This window comes from Rhipicephalus microplus, unplaced genomic scaffold (genome assembly GCF_043290135.1).
Source record: "Rhipicephalus microplus isolate Deutch F79 unplaced genomic scaffold, USDA_Rmic scaffold_70, whole genome shotgun sequence".
In the NCBI taxonomy this organism is placed as follows: Eukaryota; Metazoa; Arthropoda; class Arachnida; order Ixodida; family Ixodidae; genus Rhipicephalus; species Rhipicephalus microplus.
In genome coordinates, this window is record NW_027464643.1 from 585,985 (window position 1) to 600,103 (window position 14,119).

Here is a 14,119-nt window from a genome sequence, read left to right on the forward strand (position 1 = left end):
ATGCAATAAAACAACACTATCTCGTTAGATGACGTCCTTTTTGGTGGTTTCACGACGCTACCTAGCTTTAACTAACATAACTCAACCCAACATAACCTTCGCACTTCTATCGTTAGAAAACGCTTTACTCGCTGCTTTACAATGCTCTATACAACATTACGACAGTTTCATGCGCTTTCACAATAGATATCGCAGTTCCCGATTTGTAATGGTGAAAAACACTGCATCTCACTAAGTGACATTGTTTAATGCGGCTTTACGACGGTTCATATCTTAACCTAACCTAACATTCGCACTTGTATCTAAAAACGCTCTATTACACTGTTTCGTTCACATTTAAAATATTTTCATGACCTCACAGTTTTTCACCAACTTATTACAGTATGGAACGCTGTATATCGCTAAATGACATCGTTCTTTAAGGTTTCACGATGCTTGCATGCGCTTTAACCTGAATATCACAACATAGCAGTTTCGCACTTGTAACGGTACAACACGCAGTATTTGGGTTGTTCATGCCGTTTTGTGTGCTTTAACAACATTTCACCTATTACAGTTTCGTACTCGCAATAAAACAACACTATCTCGTTAGATGACGTCGTTTTTGGTGGTTTCACGACGCTACGTAGCTTAAACTAACATAACTACACCTAACATAACCTTCGCACTTCTATTGTTAGAAAACGTTTTACTCGCTACTTTACATTGCTTTCTACAACATTACGACGGTTTCAAGCGCTTTCACATTAGATATCGCAGTTCCCGAATTGTAATGGTGAAAAACACTGCATCTCAATAAGTGACATTGTTTAATGCGGTTTTACGATGGTTCATATCTTAACCTAACCTAACCTGACCTAACCTAACCTAACCTAACCTTACCTAACTTAACCTAACCTAACCCAACACAACCCAACCCAACCCAACCTAACCTAACCTAACCTAACTTAACCTAACCTAACCCAACCCAACCCAACATAACCTAAACCTAACCTAACCTAACGTAACCTAACCCAACCCAACCCAACCTAACCTAACCTAACCTAACCTAACCCAACCCAACCCAACCCAATCCAACCTAACCTAACCTAACCTAACCCAACCAAACCCAACCTAACCTAACCTAACCTAACTAAACCTAACCTAACCAAACCAAACCTAACCTAACCTAACCTTACCTAACCTAACCTAACCCAACCTAACCTTGCGTAACCTAACCTAACCTAACGTAACCTAACCTAATCTAACCTAACGTAACGTAACCTAACCTAACCTAACCCAACCTAACCCAACCCAACCCAACCTAACTTAATCCAACCCAAACCAACCTATTCTAACCTAACCTAACGACAGTTGCAAGCGCTTTCACATTTCATCGCAGTTCCCGACTAATATGGTAAAAAACACTGCATCTCACTAAGTGACATTGTTTATTGCGGTTTTACGACGGTTCATATCTTAACCTAACCTAACATTCGCACTTGTATCTAAAAACGCTCTATTACACTGTTTCGTTCACAATTACGATATTTGCATAACCTCACAGTTTTTCAGCAACTTATTGCAGTACAGAACGCTGTATCTCGCTAAATGACATCGTTCTTCAAGGTTTCACGATGCTTGCATGCGCTTTAACGAGAATATCACAATATAGCAGTTTCGCACTTGAAACGGTACAACACGCTGTATTTTGCTTGTTCATGCCGTTTTGTGTGCTTTCACAACATTTCACCTATCGCAGTTTCGTACTCGCAATAAAACAACACTATCACGTTAGATGACGTCGTTTTTGGTGGTTTCACGACGCTACCTAGCTTAAACTAACATAACTCAACCTAACATAACCTTCGCACTTCTGTCGTTAGAAAATGTTTTACTCGCTACTTTACATTGCTTTTTACAACTTTACGACGGTTTCAAGCGCTTTCACATTAGATATCGCAGTTCCCGACTTGTAATGGTGAAAAACACTGCATCTCACTAAGTGACATTGTTTTTTGCGGCTTTACGACAGTTCATATCTTAACCTAACCTAACCTAACCTAACCTTACCTAACCTAACCTAACCTAACCTAACTTAACCTAACCTAACCTAACCTAACCTGACCTAACCTAACCTAACCTAACCCAACCCAACCTAACTTAGCCCAAACTAACTTAACCTAACCTAACCTAACTCAACCTAACCCAACCTAACCCAACCCAACCCAACACAACCCAACCTAACCTAACCTAACCCAACCCAACCCAACCCAACCTAACCTAACCCAACCCAACCCAACCTAACCTAAACTAACCGAACCTAACCTAAACTAATCTAACCTAACCTAACCCAACCCAACCCAACCCAACCTAACCTAACCTAACCTAACCCAACCCAACCCAACCCAACCCAGCCCAACCCAACCCAACCCAACCCAACTAAACCTAACCTTCCTAACCTAACCTAACCCAACACAACCCAACCCAACCCAACCTAACCTAACCTAACCTAACCTAACCCAACCCAACCCAACCCAACCTAACTTAATCCAACCCAAACCAACCTATTCTAACGTAACCTAACGACAGTTGCAAGCGCTTTCACATTTCATCGCAGTTCCCGACTAATATGGTAAAAAACACTGCATCTCACTAAGTGACATTGTTTATTGCGGTTTTACGACGGTTCATATCTTAACCTAACCTAACATTCGCACTTGTATCTAAAAACGCTCTATTACACTGTTTCGTTCACAATTACGATATTTGCATAACCTCACAGTTTTTCAGCAACTTATTGCAGTACAGAACGCTGTATCTCGCTAAATGACATCGTTCTTCAAGGTTTCACGATGCTTGCATGCGCTTTAACGAGAATATCACAATATAGCAGTTTCGCACTTGAAACGGTACAACACGCTGTATTTTGCTTGTTCATGCCGTTTTGTGTGCTTTCACAACATTTCACCTATCGCAGTTTCGTACTCGCAATAAAACAACACTATCACGTTAGATGACGTCGTTTTTGGTGGTTTCACGACGCTACCTAGCTTAAACTAACATAACTCAACCTAACATAACCTTCGCACTTCTGTCGTTAGAAAACGTTTTACTCGCTACTTTACATTGCTTTTTACAACATTACGACGGTTTCAAGCGCTTTCACATTAGATATCGCAGTTCCCGACTTGTAATGGTGAAAAACACTGCATCTCACTAAGTGACATTGTTTTTTGCGGTTTTACGACAGTTCATATCTTAACCGTACCTAACCTAACCTAACCTAACCTAACCTAACCTTACCTAACCTAACCTAACCTAACCTAACTTAACCTAACCTAACCTAACTTAGCCCAAACTAACTTAACCTAACCTAACCTAACTCAACCTAACCCAACCTAACCCAACCCAACCCAACACAACCCAACCTAACCTAACCTAACCCAACCCAACCCAACCCAACCCAACCTAACCTAACCTAACCCAACCCAACCCAACCTAACCTAAACTAACCGAACCTAACCTAAACTAATCTAACCTAACCTAACCCAACCCAACCCAACCCAACCTAACCTAACCTAACCTAACCTAACCCAACCCAACCCAACCCAGCCCAACCCAACCCAACCCAACTAAACCTAACCTAACCTAACCTAACCCAACCCAACCCAACCCAACCCAACCCAACCTAACCTAACCTAACCTAACCCAAGCCAACCCAACCCAACCCAACCTAACCTAACCTAACCTAACCAAACCCAACCTAACCTAAACTAACCTAACCTAACCTAACCTAACCCAACCCAACCCAACCCAACCAAACCTAACCTATCCTAACCTAACCCAACCCAACCCAACCCAACCTAACCTAACCTAACCTAATCTAACCCCACCTAACCTAACCTAACCTAACCCCACCCAAGCCAACCCAACCCAACCTAACCTAACCTAACCTAACCAAACCTAACCTAACCTAACCTAACCTAACCTTACCTAACCTAACCTAACCTAACGTAACCTAACCTAACGTAACCTGACCTAAGCTAACCTAACGTAACGTAACCTAACCTAACCTAACCTAACCCAACCTAACCCAACCCAACCCAACCTAACTTAATCCAACCCAAACCAACCTATTCTAACCTAACCTAACGATGGTTGCAAGCGCTTTCACATTTCATCGCAGTTCCCGACTTGTAATGGGGAAAAACACTGCATCTCACTAAGTGACATTGTTTAATGCGGTTTTACGACAGTTCATATCTTAACCTAACCTAACATTCGCACTTGTATCTAAAAACGCTGTATTACACTGTTTCGTTCACAATTACGATATTTGCATAACCTCACAGTTTTTCAGCAACTTATTGCAGTACAGAACGCTGTATCTCGCTAAATGACATCGTTCTTTAAGGTTTCACGATGCTTGCATGCGCTTTAACGAGAATATCACAATATAGCAGTTTCGCACTTGTAACGGTACAACACGCAGTATTTTGCTTGTTCATGCCGTTTTGTGTGCTTTCACAACATTTCACCTATCGCAGTTTCGTACTCGCAATAAAACAACACTATCACGTTAGATAACGTCGTTTTTGGTGGTTTCACTACGCTACCTAGCTTAAACTAACATAACTCAACCTAACAAAACCTACGCACTTCTGTCGTTAGAAAACGTTTTACTCGCTACTTTACATTGCTTTTTACAACATTACGACGCTTTCAAGTGCTTTCACATTAGATATCGCAGTTCCCGACTTGTAATGGTGAAAAACGCTGCATCTCACTAAGTGACATTGTTTATTGCGGTTTTACGACAGTTCATATCTTAACCTAACCTAACCTAACCTAACCTTACCTAACCTAACCTAACCTAACCTAACTTAACCTAACCTAACCTGACCAGACCTAACCTAACCTAACCTAACCTAACCCAACCCAACCCGGCCCAACCCAACCCATCCCAACCAAACCTAACCTAACCTAACCCAACCCAACCTAACCTAAACTAACCTAACCTAACCTAAACTAATCTAACCTAACCTAACCCAACCCCACCCAACCCAACCTAACCTAACCTAACCTAACCTAACCCAACCCAACCCAACCCAGCCCAACCTAACCCAACCCAACTAAACCTAACCTAACCTAACCTAACCCAACCCAACCCAACCCAACCCAACCCAACCTAACCTAACCTAACCTAACCTAACCCAAGCCAACCCAACCCAACCCAACCTAACCTAACCTAACCCAACCCAACCCAACCCAACATAACCTAAACTAACCTAACCTAACCTAACCTAACCCAACCCAACCCAACCCAACCTAACCCAACCCAACCCAACCTAACCTAACCTAACCTAATCTAACCCAACCTAGCCTAACCTAACCTAACCCAACCCAAGCCAACCCAACCCAACCTCACCTAACCTAACCTAACCAAACCTAACCTAACCAAACCTAACCTAACCAAACCTAACCTTACCTAACCTAACCTAACCTAACCTAACCTAACGTAACCTAACCTAACGTAACCTGACCTAAGCTAACCTAACGTAACGTAACCTAACGTAACCTAACCTAACCCAACCTAACCCAACCCAACCCAACCTAACTTAATCCAACCCAAACCAACCTATTCTAACCTAACCTAACGATGGTTGCAAGCGCTTTCACATTTCACCGCAGTTCCCGACTTGTAATGGTTAAAAACACTGCATCTCACTAAGTGACATTGTTTAATGCGTTTTTACGACGGTTCATATCTTAACCTAACCTAACATTCGCACTTGTATCTAAAAACACTCTATTACACTGTTTCGTTCACAATTACGATATTTGCATAACCTCACAGTTTTTCAGCAACTTATTGCAGTACAGAACGCTGTATCTCGCTAAATGACATCGTTCTTTAAGGTTTCACGATGCTTGCATGCGCTTTAACGAGAATATCACAATATAGCTGTTTCGCACTTGTAACAGTACAACACGCAGTATTTTGCTTGTTCATGCCGTTTTGTGTGCTTTCACAACATTTCACTTATCGCAGTTTCATACTCGCAATAAAACAACACTATCACGTTAGATAACGTCGTTTTTGGTGGTTTCACTACGCTACCTAGCTTAAACTAACATAACTCAACCTAACAAAACCTTCGCACTTCTGTCGTTAGAAAACGTTTTACTCGCTACTTTACATTGCTTTTTACAACATTACGACGCTTTCAAGCCCTTTCACATTAGATATCGCAGTTCCCGACTTGTAATGGTGAAAAACATTGCATCTCACTAAGTGACATTGTTTATTGCGGTTTTACGACAGTTCATATCTTAACCTAACCTAACCTAACCTTACCTAACCTTACCTAACCTCACCCAACCTAACCTAACTTAACCTAACCTAACCTAACCTAACCTGACCTGACCAAACCTAACCTAACCTAACCTAACCCAACCCAACCCGGCCCAACCCAACCCAACCAAACCTAACCTAACCTAACCCAACCCAACCCAACCCAACCTAACCTATCCTAACCTAACCCAACCCAACCCAACCTAACTTAGCCCAAACTAACTTAACCTAACCTAACCTAACTCAACCTAACCTAACCTAACCCAACGCAACCCAACACAACCCAACCTAACCTAACCCAACCCAACCCAACCCAACCTAACCTAACCTAACCTAACCCAACCCAACCCTACCTAAACTAACCTAACCTAACCTAAACTAATCTAACCTAACCTAACCCAACCCAACCCAACCCAACCTAACCTAACCTAACCCAACCCAACCCAACCCAACCTAACCTAACCTAACCTAACCTAACCCAATCTAACCTAACCTAATCTAACCCAACCCAACCAAACCCAACCTAACCTAACATAACCTAACCAAACCTAACCTAGCCAAACCTAACCTAATCTAACCTAACCTAACCTTACCTAACCTAACCTAACCTAACCTAACGTAACCTAAACTAACCTAACCTAACCTAACGTAACCTAACCTAACCTAACCTAACGTAACGTAACCTAACCTAAGCTAACCTAACCCAACCTAACCCAACCTAACCAAACCCAACCCAACCCAACCCAACCTAACCTAATCCAACCGAAACCAACCTAACCTAACCTAACCTAACCTAACGACGGTTGCAAGCGCTTTCACATTAGATATCGCAGTTCCCGACTTGTAATAGTGAAAAACGCTGCATCTCACTAAGTGACATTGTTTAATGCGGTTTTACGACGGTTCATATCTCAACCTAACCTAACATTCGCACTTGTATCTAAAAACGCTCTATTACACTGTTTCGTTCACATTTAAAATATTTGCATGACCTCACAGTTTTTCACCAACTTATTACAGTACGGAACGCTGTATATCGCTAAATGACATCGTTCTTTAAGGTTTCACGATGCTTGCATGCGCTTTAACCTGAATATCACAACATAGCAGTTTCGCACTTGTAACGTTACAACACGCAGTATTTGGCTTGTTCATGCCGTTTTGTGTGCTTTCACAACATTTCACCTATCGCAGTTTCGTACTCGCAATAAAACAACACTATCACGTTAGATGACGTCGTTTTTGGTGGTTTCACGACGCTACCTAGCTTAAACTAACATAACTCAACCTAACATAACCTTCGCACTTCTGTCGTTAGAAAACGTTTTACTCGCTACTTTACATTGCTTTTTACAACATTACGACGGTTTCGAGCGCTTTCACATTAGATATCGCAGTTCCCGACTTGTAATGGTGAAAAACACTGCATCTCACTAAGTGACATTGTTTTTTGCGGTTTTACGACAGTTCATATCTTAACCTAACCTAACCTAACTCAACCTAACCAAACCTAACCCAACCCAACCCAACACAATCCAACCTAACCTAACCTAACCCAACCCAACCCAACCCAACCTAACCTAACCTAACCTAACCTAACCCAACCCAACCCAACCTAACCTAAACTAACCTAACCTAAACTAATCTAACCTAACCCAACCCAACCCAACCCAACCTAACCTAACCTAACCTAACCCAACCCAACCCAGCCCAACCCAACCCAACCCAACTAAACCTAACCTAACCTAACCTAACCTAACCCAACCCAACCCAACCCAAACCAACCCAACCTAACCTAACCTAACCTATCCTAACCCAAGCCAACCCAACCCAACCCAACCTAACCTAACCTAACCCAACCCAACCCAACATAACCTAAACTAACCTAACCTAACCTAACCCAACCCAACCCAACCTAACCTAACCTAACCTAACCTAACCCAACCCAACCCAACCCAACCCAACCTAACCTAACCTAACCTAATCTAACCCAACCTAACCTAACCTAACCCAACCCAAGCCAACCCAACCCAACCTAACCTAACCTAACCTAACCAAACCTAACCTAACCAAACCTAACCTTACCTAACCTAACCTAACCTAACCTAACGTAACCTAACCTAACGTAACCTGACCTAAGCTAACCTAACGTAACGTAACCTAACCTAACCTAACCTAACCCAACCTAACCCAACCCAACCTAACTTAATCCAACCCAAACCAACCTATTCTAACCTAACCTAACGACAGGTGCAAGCGCTTTCACATTTCATCGCAGTTCCCGACTTGTAATGGTAAAAAACACTGCATCTCACTAAGTGACATTGTTTATTGCGGTTTTACGACGGTTCATATCTTAACCTAACCTAACCTAACCTAACCTTACCTAACCTAACCTAACCTAACTTACCCTAACCTAACCTAACCTAACCTGACCTGACCTAACCTAACCTAACCTAACCCAACCCAACCCGGCCCAACCCAACCCCAACCCAACCAAACCTAGCCTAAACTAATCTAACCTAACCTAACCCAACCCAACCCAACCCAACCTAACCTAACCCAACCCAACCCAACCCAACCTAACCTAACCTAACCTAACCTAACCCAATCTAACCTAACCTAACCTAACCCAACCCAACCAAACCTAACCTAACCCAACCCAACCTAACCTAACCTAACCTAACTAAACCTAACCTAACCAAACCTAACCTAACCTAACCTAACCTTACCTAACCTAGCCTAACCTAACCTAACCTTGCGTAACCTAACCTACCCTAACGTAACCTAACCTAATCTAACCTAATGTAACATAACCTAACCTAACCCAACCTAACCCAACTTAACCCAACCCAACCTAACTTAATCCAACCCAAACCAACCTATTCTAACCTAACCTAACGACAGTTGCAAGCGCTTTCACATTTCATCGCAGTTCCCGACTTGTAATGGTAAAAAACACTGCATCTCACTAAGTGACATTGTTTATTGCGGTTTTACGACGGTTCATATCTTAACCTAACCTAACATTCGCACTTGTATCTAAAAACGCTCTATTGCACTGTTTCGTTCACAATTACGATATTTGCATAACCTCACAGTTTTTCAGCAACTTATTGCAGTACAGAACGCTGTATCTCGCTAAATGACATCGTTCTTCAAGGTTTCACGATGCTTGCATGCGCTTTAACGAGAATATCACAATATAGCAGTTTCGCACTTGAAACGGTACAACACGCAGTATTTTGCTTGTTCATGCCGTTTTGTGTGCTTTCACAACATTTCACCTATCGCAGTTTCGTACTCGCAATAAAACAACACTATCACGTTAGATGACGTCGTTTTTGGTGGTTTCACGACGCTACCTAGCTTAAACTAACATAACTCAACCTAACATAACCTTCGCACTTCTGTCGTTAGAAAACGTTTTACTCGCTACTTTACATTGCTTTTTACAACATTACGACGGTTTCAAGCGCTTTCACATTAGATATCGCAGTTCCCGACTTGTAATGGTGAAAAACACTGCATCTCACTAAGTGACATTGTTTTTTTGCGGTTTTACGACAGTTAATATCTTAACCGTACCTAACCTAACCTAACCTTACCTTACCTAACCTAACCTAACCTAACCTAACTTAACCTAACCTAACCTAACCTGACCTAACCTAATCTAACCTAACCCAACCCAACCTAACTTAGCCCAAACTAACTCAACCTAACCTAACCTAACCAAACCTAACCCAACCCAACCCAACACAACCCAACCTAACCTATCCTAACCCAACCCAACCCAACCCAACCCAACCTAACCTAACCTAACCCAACCCAACCTAACCTAAACTAACCTAACCTAACCTAAACTAATCTAACCTAACCTAACCCAACCCAACCCAACCCAACCTAACCTAACCTAACCTAACCTAACCCAACCCAACCCAACCCAGCCCAACCTAACCCAACCCAACTAAACCTAACCTAACCTAACCTAACCCAACCCAACCCAACCCAACCCAACCCAACCTAACCTAACCTAACCTAACCTAACCCAAGCCAACCCAACCCAACCCAACCTAACCTAACCTAACCCAACCCAACCCAACCCAACATAACCTAAACTAACCTAACCTAACCTAACCTAACCCAACCCAACCCAACCCAACCTAACCCAACCCAACCCAACCTAGCCTAACCTAACCTAACCCAACCCAAGCCAACCCAACCCAACCTAACCTAACCTAACCTAACCAAACCTAACCTAACCAAACCTAACCTAACCAAACCTAACCTTACCTAACCTAACCTAACCTAACCTAACCTAACGTAACCTAACCTAACGTAACCTGACCTAAGCTAACCTAACGTAACGTAACCTAACGTAACCTAACCTAACCCAACCTAACCCAACCCAACCCAACCTAACTTAATCCAACCCAAACCAACCTATTCTAACCTAACCTAACGATGGTTGCAAGCGCTTTCACATTTCACCGCAGTTCCCGACTTGTAATGGTTAAAAACACTGCATCTCACTAAGTGACATTGTTTAATGCGTTTTTACGACGGTTCATATCTTAACCTAACCTAACATTCGCACTTGTATCTAAAAACACTCTATTACACTGTTTCGTTCACAATTACGATATTTGCATAACCTCACAGTTTTTCAGCAACTTATTGCAGTACAGAACGCTGTATCTCGCTAAATGACATCGTTCTTTAAGGTTTCACGATGCTTGCATGCGCTTTAACGAGAATATCACAATATAGCTGTTTCGCACTTGTAACAGTACAACACGCAGTATTTTGCTTGTTCATGCCGTTTTGTGTGCTTTCACAACATTTCACTTATCGCAGTTTCATACTCGCAATAAAACAACACTATCACGTTAGATAACGTCGTTTTTGGTGGTTTCACTACGCTACCTAGCTTAAACTAACATAACTCAACCTAACAAAACCTTCGCACTTCTGTCGTTAGAAAACGTTTTACTCGCTACTTTACATTGCTTTTTACAACATTACGACGCTTTCAAGCCCTTTCACATTAGATATCGCAGTTCCCGACTTGTAATGGTGAAAAACATTGCATCTCACTAAGTGACATTGTTTATTGCGGTTTTACGACAGTTCATATCTTAACCTAACCTAACCTAACCTTACCTAACCTTACCTAACCTCACCCAACATAACCTAACTTAACCTAACCTAACCTAACCTAACCTGACCTGACCAAACCTAACCTAACCTAACCTAACCCAACCCAACCCGGCCCAACCCAACCCAACCAAACCTAACCTAACCTAACCCAACCCAACCCAACCCAACCTAACCTATCCTAACCTAACCCAACCCAACCCAACCTAACTTAGCCCAAACTAACTTAACCTAACCTAACCTAACTCAACCTAACCTAACCTAACCCAACGCAACCCAACACAACCCAACCTAACCTAACCCAACCCAACCCAACCCAACCTAACCTAACCTAACCTAACCCAACCCAACCCTACCTAAACTAACCTAACCTAACCTAAACTAATCTAACCTAACCTAACCCAACCCAACCCAACCCAACCTAACCTAACCTAACCCAACCCAACCCAACCCAACCTAACCTAACCTAACCTAACCTAACCCAATCTAACCTAACCTAATCTAACCCAACCCAACCAAACCCAACCTAACCTAACATAACCTAACCAAACCTAACCTAGCCAAACCTAACCTAATCTAACCTAACCTAACCTTACCTAACATAACCTAACCTAACCTAACGTAACCTAAACTAACCTAACCTAACCTAACGTAACCTAACCTAACGTAACGTAACGTAACCTAACCTAAGCTAACCTAACCCAACCTAACCCAACCTAACCAAACCCAACCCAACCCAACCCAACCCAACCTAACCTAATCCAACCGAAACCAACCTAACCTAACCTAACCTAACCTAACGACGGTTGCAAGCGGTTTCACATTAGATATCGCAGTTCCCGACTTGTAATAGTGAAAAACGCTGCATCTCACTAAGTGACATTGTTTAATGCGGTTTTACGACGGTTCATATCTCAACCTAACCTAACATTCGCACTTGTATCTAAAAACGCTCTATTACACTGTTTCGTTCACATTTAAAATATTTGCATGACCTCACAGTTTTTCACCAACTTATTACAGTACGGAACGCTGTATATCGCTAAATGACATCGTTCTTTAAGGTTTCACGATGCTTGCATGCGCTTTAACCTGAATATCACAACATAGCAGTTTCGCACTTGTAACGTTACAACACGCAGTATTTGGCTTGTTCATGCCGTTTTGTGTGCTTTCACAACATTTCACCTATCGCAGTTTCGTACTCGCAATAAAACAACACTATCACGTTAGATGACGTCGTTTTTGGTGGTTTCACGACGCTACCTAGCTTAAACTAACATAACTCAACCTAACATAACCTTCGCACTTCTGTCGTTAGAAAACGTTTTACTCGCTACTTTACATTGCTTTTTACAACATTACGACGGTTTCGAGCGCTTTCACATTAGATATCGCAGTTCCCGACTTGTAATGGTGAAAAACACTGCATCTCACTAAGTGACATTGTTTTTTGCGGTTTTACGACAGTTCATATCTTAACCTAACCTAACCTAACTCAACCTAACCAAACCTAACCCAACCCAACCCAACACAATCCAACCTAACCTAACCTAACCCAACCCAACCCAACCCAACCTAACCTAACCTAACCTAACCTAACCCAACCCAACCCAACCTAACCTAAACTAACCTAACCTAAACTAATCTAACCTAACCCAACCCAACCCAACCCAACCTAACCTAACCTAACCTAACCCAACCCAACCCAGCCCAACCCAACCCAACCCAACTAAACCTAACCTAACCTAACCTAACCTAACCCAACCCAACCCAACCCAAACCAACCCAACCTAACCTAACCTAACCTATCCTAACCCAAGCCAACCCAACCCAACCCAACCTAACCTAACCTAACCTAACCCAACCCAACCCAACATAACCTAAACTAACCTAACCTAACCTAACCCAACCCAACCCAACCTAACCTAACCTAACCTAACCTAACCCAACCCAACCCAACCCAACCCAACCTAACCTAACCTAACCTAATCTAACCCAACCTAACCTAACCTAACCCAACCCAAGCCAACCCAACCCAACCTAACCTAACCTAACCTAACCAAACCTAACCTAACCAAACCTAACCTTACCTAACCTAACCTAACCTAACCTAACGTAACCTAACCTAACGTAACCTGACCTAAGCTAACCTAACGTAACGTAACCTAACCTAACCTAACCTAACCCAACCTAACCCAACCCAACCTAACTTAATCCAACCCAAACCAACCTATTCTAACCTAACCTAACGACAGGTGCAAGCGCTTTCACATTTCATCGCAGTTCCCGACTTGTAATGGTAAAAAACACTGCATCTCACTAAGTGACATTGTTTATTGCGGTTTTACGACGGTTCATATCTTAACCTAACCTAACCTAACCTAACCTTACCTAACCTAACCTAACCTAACTTACCCTAACCTAACCTAACCTAACCTGACCTGACCTAACCTAACCTAACCTAACCCAACCCAACCCGGCCCAACCCAACCCCAACCCAACCAAACCTAGCCTAAACTAATCTAACCTAACCTAACCCAACCCAACCCAACCCAACCTAACCTAACCCAACCCAACCCAACCCAACCTAACCTAACCTAACCTAACCTAACCCAATCTAAC